At 25.6% G+C, this 9,074-nt stretch overlaps 1 long non-coding RNA gene across 1 annotated transcript; it reads left to right on the forward strand.

Annotated features, from left to right (window-relative positions):
* The first annotated feature begins 1,792 nt into the window (after positions 1-1,792).
* On the forward strand, positions 1,793-7,582 carry LOC136087386 (uncharacterized). The gene is made up of 3 exons (XR_010641766.1): positions 1,793-2,212; positions 7,067-7,135; positions 7,400-7,582. It is a non-coding gene; the product is annotated as an uncharacterized LOC136087386 (long non-coding RNA).
* The last annotated feature ends 1,492 nt before the right edge of the window (positions 7,583-9,074 follow it).

Here is a 9,074-nt window from a genome sequence, read left to right on the forward strand (position 1 = left end):
TTAGAATTCAATTTTAGAATTCGTTATATTTTTGGTGTATTTCAGTAGATTTTGGTAAAATAAATTAAATTTTTTATTATTTTTTGGTGTTAGCCCTTGATGGTGTCACCCGGTGCGACCCACTCCCCCGCATCCCTTAGAGACGTCCCTGGTAATATGTTGTACAAATTATAATGTAATTTTTTTTTTTTAGTTTTTATTTATTATATTTCCATAATATAGTTTACATAGTTTACATTTTTATCTTTAAAACTTGTTAGTAGTGAAAATGTTTACTTGCAGAACTTGTGTGTCTTTACTTAGAAATTTGTTTTTCGAGTTTTTATATCCGACTATAATTTTGTTCAAATTCACAGTTACTATTAGTTTTTGAACATCCAAATTTCAGTTTTTTAAGAAATTAATAATCTTTTCTCCTTTCATCGCAATGTTTGTTTTTCAGTTTTAATAAAATAACACTTCATTTTTTATTATTTTTTCTACTTCTTCTTCTTTTAAATTATCTCAAGTTTTTGACAATCAATAAAGAATTAGATACTAAGAAATTGCTGTTTTGACCAATGTGTTCCGGTCTGATTATTATTTTTTTTTAATTTTTTGTTTGTTTGTGTGTAAACGCATATATAAATACACACACTTACAGACATACATATATATTCACACATACTTCCATACATTTTGTATGCATAAATTTTCCTTTTTTTTTTAATATAAAGTTTTACAAATGTAACAAAATACATTTACAAATATTGGAAGTTTTATACTTTTAATAAATTATAATAGAGAATATAATCCCCACATCAATAAGATTAAAAATAACAAAAAGAAAGTTTAAATAAAAACTTGGTATCTGATAGAAGATCTAATGATCTTGTAATAAAATATAACTTTATTAAATATAACTTAAGCTATTAATAAATATAAACAAATAAAAATGGCAAAATACAAAAACAAAAGAGGTGTTTATATAAAATTCTTATTTTTAAAAGTATTTCAAAACATTGTCATTAAAAAGAATGAACTCTTTTAACTTCTTTTTAAAGACTGGAAAGGTAATTGATAAATCAAAATTTGGTAAAAAATACAAATTATAACGTAACCTGCAGTGTTGTACAAATTATAACGTTTATAGTTCTTATCGAATCTCTGCCTTCTCATCGTTTTCATTGATGATAAAAATATATTCATATACATATTTTTTTTTTTTGCAAAAAAATTGGATGTGTTTTTCATTAAAACTTTGTAAGTATTTAGAGCCTATAAATACAATGCTTTTTTTTTGTTCTAGAACGCGCAGAAATGGCTTTTCGATACCTTTTTTTGTTAACATCGTTTATTGTTATTGTTTTTACTATTATTTAATAATCTTAGCACATTTTAAAAGCTTAAAATCGTAAGTTTGTTTCCAATTCATAAAATTCATTTAAAAAATTTGGTTGCTAATTTAAATTTTTGACATATAATATAAACACAAATTAGTTTCGGCACCTTTCGTTTTTTTTACAAAAAAACATAATAAAAAACACTGTATATAAGATAAGATATAATAAAAGTTTAAAGCTTTGATATAAATGACAAAAAACTAACGAAGTTTTAAAAGCAAATAAACTCTATAAAAAAATCTAGAAAAACACACAACATTATCGAAATTGAAACACACAACAATATTGAAATTTTTCTCATAAAACAAAAATCAAAGATTATACAGGATTATACAGAATGTAAGAAAAAACCCGCAACTTTACGAGATTATCATCAAAAACATGGCGCAGATGCGCCCATTCAAATCAAATCAAATCAAATCAAATCAATATATTTTCACTTAAATAATAACTGTATATATACAATCGTGCGGGACATTTACAAACAGTTATAAACTGACCCAGTGAAAAATAAAACCGCGTCCCACATGGGTTCCGCATGGGTTCCGTGTGGGATTGATGGGATTTATGTGGGACGGATTTTCCCATGTGGTATCCGTATGGAAATTTGTCACCTTAAACCCATGTGGGTAATCCCACATGGGTTACATGTGGGAAACATATGGTATTTACACACATGGGAAATCCCACGTGGGTTTCCTGTGGGATTTGCATGGGATTTAATTTAAAAGCTGGAAACTAAAAAAAAATTTTAAATCGACATTGCATTGCGTTACGTTTATATTGTGTGAAAATACTTTATATTAATAAAGAGAATGGCAAGCAAGCATGTAAGTGCCACGAATAATTTTTATCTTTCTTTATAGAAATAAGATTGAGATTTGTGCAAATAGACTTATTATTAGGATAATATAATAGTTATTTGAATATAGATCTTGAGTAAATTATTTGCAAACAACTGATGCAAGTTGAAATGTTGTCAAAAACCAATCTTGGATGCATGGGACACTGCAGTGTCCCACAAAGAAATGCAGGTTTGAAAGTCAAAGAATTCCCAATTTTCTTTATTAAAAAAAGAAAAAAATAGGATGGAGATGGGTTTCTGTAACTTTTTTTATGCTCCAAAACTTTTAACTTTAGATATAATAAGGTCCTTAAGACTTAAGGGACTTACGAACTACATTGAGGAACAAAAACAGGATATTTACAGAAACTTTTCAATTTTTAATCTGGAGTACCACAGTGTTATTGAGAATAAAGCCTCTGGGTCCAGTTTTCAAAGTAATATGATCTAAGTAATGTTTAAATAAAATAATATGCTTTAAAATGCATATAGTTATACATATAACTCCTGATAGTTAACTATATGTATAACTAGTTATACATATAATTATTATTAATATATAAGATATACATAAACTTATTTTTTAAGGTTATGCTTGAACAAATTAGTACCAATTAATTCAAATTCAAGGTTTAGTTAAAGTTCAAGTTAATGTTCTTATTTATTCATTGTTTTTGTTAATTTTACATTTATTTGTTCAAATTTATCAGTTAGTACTATATTTTACTACAGCAAGAATGTTTATCATTGTTGAACGTGATTTTATTAGTAACTTAATTTTATTTTCAACATATTTTGACAACACCCTTTATATTTTAAATGATGACAGCTTTACTTTTCTATTAATGTTAAATTTATTACGTTTCAATAACTCAAATTAAATCTTAACTGAATTATTGTAAGCTTTGTAGGGTTTTGTTGTATATCAAATGGTGTTGTAAATAAAGTAAAAATAATATATATATATATATATATATATATATATATATATATATATATATATATATATATATATATATATATATATATATATATATATATATATATATATAAATATAACATTAAAACAATAAAATTGATACAAAATTTCACTTTAAAACGAATACCATTAACATTGTGATGATAACAGCATTAGGAAACTAGTATTTATGTATTATTATTACTATAAAATACTATAAAAATATATGTAATACTATAAAAAAATAGTTTTTTAATTCATTCTATAAAATGGAGACTGACAACTGATGATTAATGGAAATAAATACAAATTATAAAAATCATGTATTATTACTAAATACTATATTAATGCTAGTCTACAGAGTTAAAATTAATTTAGAGCATTGTTATTAGTTCTTTTGCGATTCGCACTTCCACTTCTGTCTCTCAAATTTATAAAATAGGTGGTCAAAGCTTGCTCAATAGGTAGGTTCTCAGCATAACAATGCTTTTTTCTTACACTTTCTAAAGAGGCAAATTGATTACTTATTTTACTTAAATTGTAGGGTTATCTATGCATAATGATGTCAGATGATGACCCGGTTTATTGAACAACTTCACCCTTTATCAAACTCAGTCAATTTTTTGCCATCTCCCATTGAAAATGATGTCAGTTTTTGTTATCGTATTATGATGATATATCTGAATTGTTAATATAATATAAAAAATGCATATACCATCAATTTTTTTCTGGTTCAATTATACATTTATTCTCAACAGTACTAAAAGTAAAAAAAAAAAACATAAATTGTTTTTTCAGATAAGCAAGCTAATTTCTGAATTTAAATTGTTTTTCCTATGATCCTCTACAGTTTTAAGCAACAAAAGCAAGAAGTTTTTAGACCACATTGTTGGTGTAAATACCTCTAAAACCTGCTCATAGCTAGCATAAATTGTTTTACTTTTTTTTTAAATGAAATATTTTACTTTTTTTTTTAATTCAATTTTTTAATTGACATTATTTTGGTCTCAACATCCCCTCCCCATTGTCAATTATTGTTAAACTCACACTGCCCCTCTATCTATTGGCATCATTTATGGATGATCTCATAGCCTAAATACTATATATATATATATATATATATATATATATATATATATATATATATATATATATATATATATATATATATATATATATTATTTTTACTTTATTTACAACACCATTTGATATACAACAAACCCTTACAAAGCTTACATTAATTCAGTTAAAATTCAATCTGAGTTATTGAAACGTAATAAATTTAACATCAATAGAAAAGTAAAGCTGTCATCATTTAAAATGTAAAGGGTGTTGTCAAAGTATGTTGATAGTAAAATTAAGTTACTAATAAAATCACGTTCAACAATGATGAATATTCTTACTGTGGTAAGAATTAGTACTAGTTAACAAATTTGAACAAATAAATTTAAAATAGTAAAAAAACAATGAACAAATAACTTGAACTTGAACTAAATCTTGAATTTGAATTAATTGGATCTAATTTGTTCAAGCATAACCTTAAAAAATAAGTTTGTATAATAAATTTTATGTATAACTAGTTATACATATAGTTAACTATCAGGAGTTATATGTATAACTGCATGCATTTTAAAGCATTTTATTTAATTTATATAATACTTTAGATCATATTACTTTAAATACTGGACCCAGAGACTTTATTCCCAATTACACTGTGGTACTCCAGATTAAAGGTTTCTGTAAATATCCTGTTTTTGTTCCTCAATGTACTTCTTTAGTCCCTTAAGTTTTATGAACTTATTATATATAAAGTTAAAAGTTTTGGAACCTAAAAAAAGTTACAGAAACCTCCCTATCTCCCCCCTATTTTAATTTTTTTTTTTTAATAAAAAAAATTTGACTTTCAAACCTGCATTTCTTTGTGGGACATTGCAGTGTCCCATGCATGCATGCTTGGTTTTTGACAACATTAGATTTTGCAACAGTCAATTGTTTGCAGATAATATACTCAAGAACTATATTCAAATATCATATGAACATGTTAGAGAATGTTCATATGATATTTGAACATCACAAATTTAATAATATTGTTGTGATATGTTATATAAATAATTCCATAATAGATTATGATATGAAAATAAGATAGGATATGAAGGCAATGATCAAAGAATAAATTTACTTATAGAAATTTAGATGTTTGTTTATTAGTTTCAGAATATTATATTATGTGTGACCGCGGCCTTCTATAATAACAAGCCTTGACATCGCGCAACAAAGTTGTTAAACTGAAGGCCAATTCCTAATACTGTGTTTACATTTTCATCTTTTAACATTAGACGAAAGTTTGTGTTCACGCTTTTTTAATAAATCTTTAAAATGTGATTAGTTTATAAATTAGATAGCCCAACATCAAGATGATAATGTTGAAAGGTTCAAGGCGTTAACATTGTAAGGTAATAATATTGTCAAACTAACGATAAGTTTTTTTAATAATTAAAATGCCTTAAAAATGCCTTTAAAATGCTGTGTATCTCTTTGCAAGTCGAACTATCTCAACTACAACAAAAATATCAATTTATACAACTACAATATCAATTACACTACAACAAAAATATCAATACTCAACTACGACAAAAATATCAATTTATAAATTCCCGAAGAATCTAGAGGAGAGAAAAAGATGTAGTGAAGCTATCCCAAGAACTGGTTTTATTGTTACAGACTATACAGCATTATGTCAACTGCATTGGCCAAATGAAGCACCTTTTGAAAGCAAATATGGGAAGCAACGACCTTTAAACCCACCATCTGTTTTTAAAATATTCCGCCTAGTTGTTTTGCCACACCAGCAAGTAAAGTTAGAAAAAATGTAACTTTAAGCGGTTTTCGAAACATTTTACCAGATGAGTTAAATGATTTTCTAAAAGAGGATGAACTTATATTTGACGATATTCAATCTTTGTTAAGTGATAATAACGATGTTATTGTTTTCCAGCTTAATAAAAAAAGTTTGCACATACAATCAAAATTGTACAAACTTGGTGTTCCATTATTTATTTTAGTAATTTTCAATGATTATTCATTTGTAGCTAACCATAATGGCACAATTTGTAATATTTCATATTTAGCTGTAAACAAATTAAAGTTAATTAAAACAAAATCAGCTTTATTAGAAGCAGTTAGATTTTTGAAAAATAAAGAAAGTTCGCTTCAGTCAAATATTCTATTCGAACACCTTAATGCTATGAGAAAAGTTAATGTTGGTAAAGTTTTATATACTTCAGATATTATATGTAGAGCATATGAGTATTTTGCTATGCGACGAAGTTTATATGATTGTTTGTGTATTGACTACAAGTTGCCAAGTATAAGGACTTTAACCCTGTTGAGATATATTGATAAAACTTTTTTTTTGCTTGAATCAACTTTTGTTGGTGTTTTTTATTGTTGGTGATTTTTATTGTTACCATTTTTAGCAAAAAAAATTAAAAATACAGTTATCTTTTTAATATATAGATATATACTTTGTTATGGTTCTGCTTGTTATTGATACTATTTAATATTACATAAATATTCTTAATGAAATTTGAAATACGAAAAATATGATTATCTTTTAACAATTTTTTGGTTTTCTTTTTATATTTCCGTCTTTTCTAGAGATTATTATTAGAAAACATAGACTGCCATTACACCCTACCTAATATAAAAATATATCAATATAAGTAAAAGTGAAAGTTTAATCGGCCTTCAGTTTTTACGGCATTTTGCGCGATGTCAAGGCCTGTGATTATAGAAGTCTACATCATTGAAAAAGTAGGTTTTTACATTTTTGTTTTTGTTTTTTTGTTTAACTACTTATCCTTATTGATCACTTTTTTTCAGGATTCTCCTCAGGGGTTCAAGCTCATTACGCATAATATGTGTTTAATTACGCATAATACGTTAGTCATTGTAAGTAATAAATTAGGAAATAATTATTTGTGAAATATTGTAGTCATTAATGACTTCAAACTGGCTAATAATTAAAATTGCTCTCTCTCTCTCTTTCTCTCTCTCTCTCTCTCTCTCTCTCTCTCTCTCTCTCTCTCTCTCTCTCTCTCTCTCTCTCTCTCTCTCTCTCTCTCTCTCTCTCTCTCTCTCTCTCTCTCTCTCTCTCTCTCTCTCTCTCTCTCTTTATATATATATATATTTGTATTTATATATTATTTTTTTTAGAAAATGTTTGAAGAAAGTTAGAAGATACCAAAAACCTTGGTATTATACAAGCCGAAGCGATTTAATTAATTCAATTGACAAAAAACGGCGTGTAAATCGCAAAAGAAAAAATAATATTTTTAATATTCGTTTTGGATGTATTGATTAATAGCATTTATTTTAAAATAAATTCATTTTGCAACACGTTTTTTAATTTTATAAAATTTCGTCATAATAGTTTAAGGTAAATCCCACATAGGTTATAGGTGGAAAACATCACATGTAAAAGATCAAAAATGCTACACGTTTTGAATACCAAATGGGATAAAGTAGCAAATACCAGATTAAGTTAAGCCTCTCTGAAAGCTTCGATGATTAATTTTAAATTACTATTTAAGTAATTTTTAAATTAAAAGAATTTTAAAAATTATCATAGAAGCATTCGGACTTTCATTTGTCTAGTATTGACTACTTTTATACCATTTGGATTAAAATATGTGGCATTTAAGATCTATAACATGTAGTATTTTCCACCTATATCCCATGTAGGATTTACCACATAAAACCCATGTGGGATTTACCATATGAAACCCACATGGGACAAAATAATAATCCCCATATGGGTTACATATGGTAAAAACCCACGCGTATCCCATATGGGATTTACCATATGGAATCCATGTGGGATTTACCATATGAAACCCACATGGGACAAAATAATAATCCCCACATGGGTTACATGTGGAAAAAATCCACGCGTATCCCATGTGCGCTTTTTCACTGGGGATGACGCGTAAAGACCTATGATGGTATAAATATAGCATAATAATAATGATAATAATAATAAGTAATAAAAAATAAATAAAAATAAATAGTAATAATAATAGTAATAAATAGTAATAATAATATTAAATACAGTAATATAATAAGTACTATCTATATATTTTACTATATATAGGTATATATTTTACTATATATTTATCTATATATATTATAGTGATTATCATAAGGATAATGCAAAAAAAAATATATATATATATATATAAAATATAAAAATCATAACAATATCAATAACAAAAAATATAACAGTAAAAAGAAGGAAAGAAAGGAAGAATAGTCAAAGAAGTAGAAGTCATAGGAGTTTTGTTGTGATCCAGCATTTTTCAAGCATAGAAAAATTGAATATGAATTAAAGAAAAAGAAAAAAAAAAAAAAAAATTGTTATAGAGAATTAAGCGGGACGATTGCATAGAAAATAGTTTATTGTTTATTTATTACATGTTATATGGTTTAGTAGTGCCACAAATTTTAGAGCCATATAACTTTACAGGATGATGAAAATGAGGGTACTTGATTGTGACTAAATGAACATTTATATATTTTTATGTTTTATTTTTAGTTTTATGTTTTTATTTTTATTTTATTTTTATTTTATGAGTTTTATATTTTTATTTCTATTTTATGGGTTTTATATTTTTATTTCTATTTTTGGTTTTATATTTTTATTCTTATTTTTATTTTTATTTATGAGATATTTTAATTTATTTCTATGTTACTTTTATTATATTAAAAATTTAGTTATAGAGAATAACTAGGGGGTGATTGCATAACTTATAGTTCATTGATAATTTTTACTGAAGATAAATTTTTTTACATGGGTTATAAAGGCATTTCTATTTAATATTTTGGAGAATAT

Source organism: Hydra vulgaris, chromosome 11 (genome assembly GCF_038396675.1).
Source record: "Hydra vulgaris chromosome 11, alternate assembly HydraT2T_AEP".
NCBI lineage: Eukaryota > Metazoa > Cnidaria > Hydrozoa > Anthoathecata > Hydridae > Hydra > Hydra vulgaris.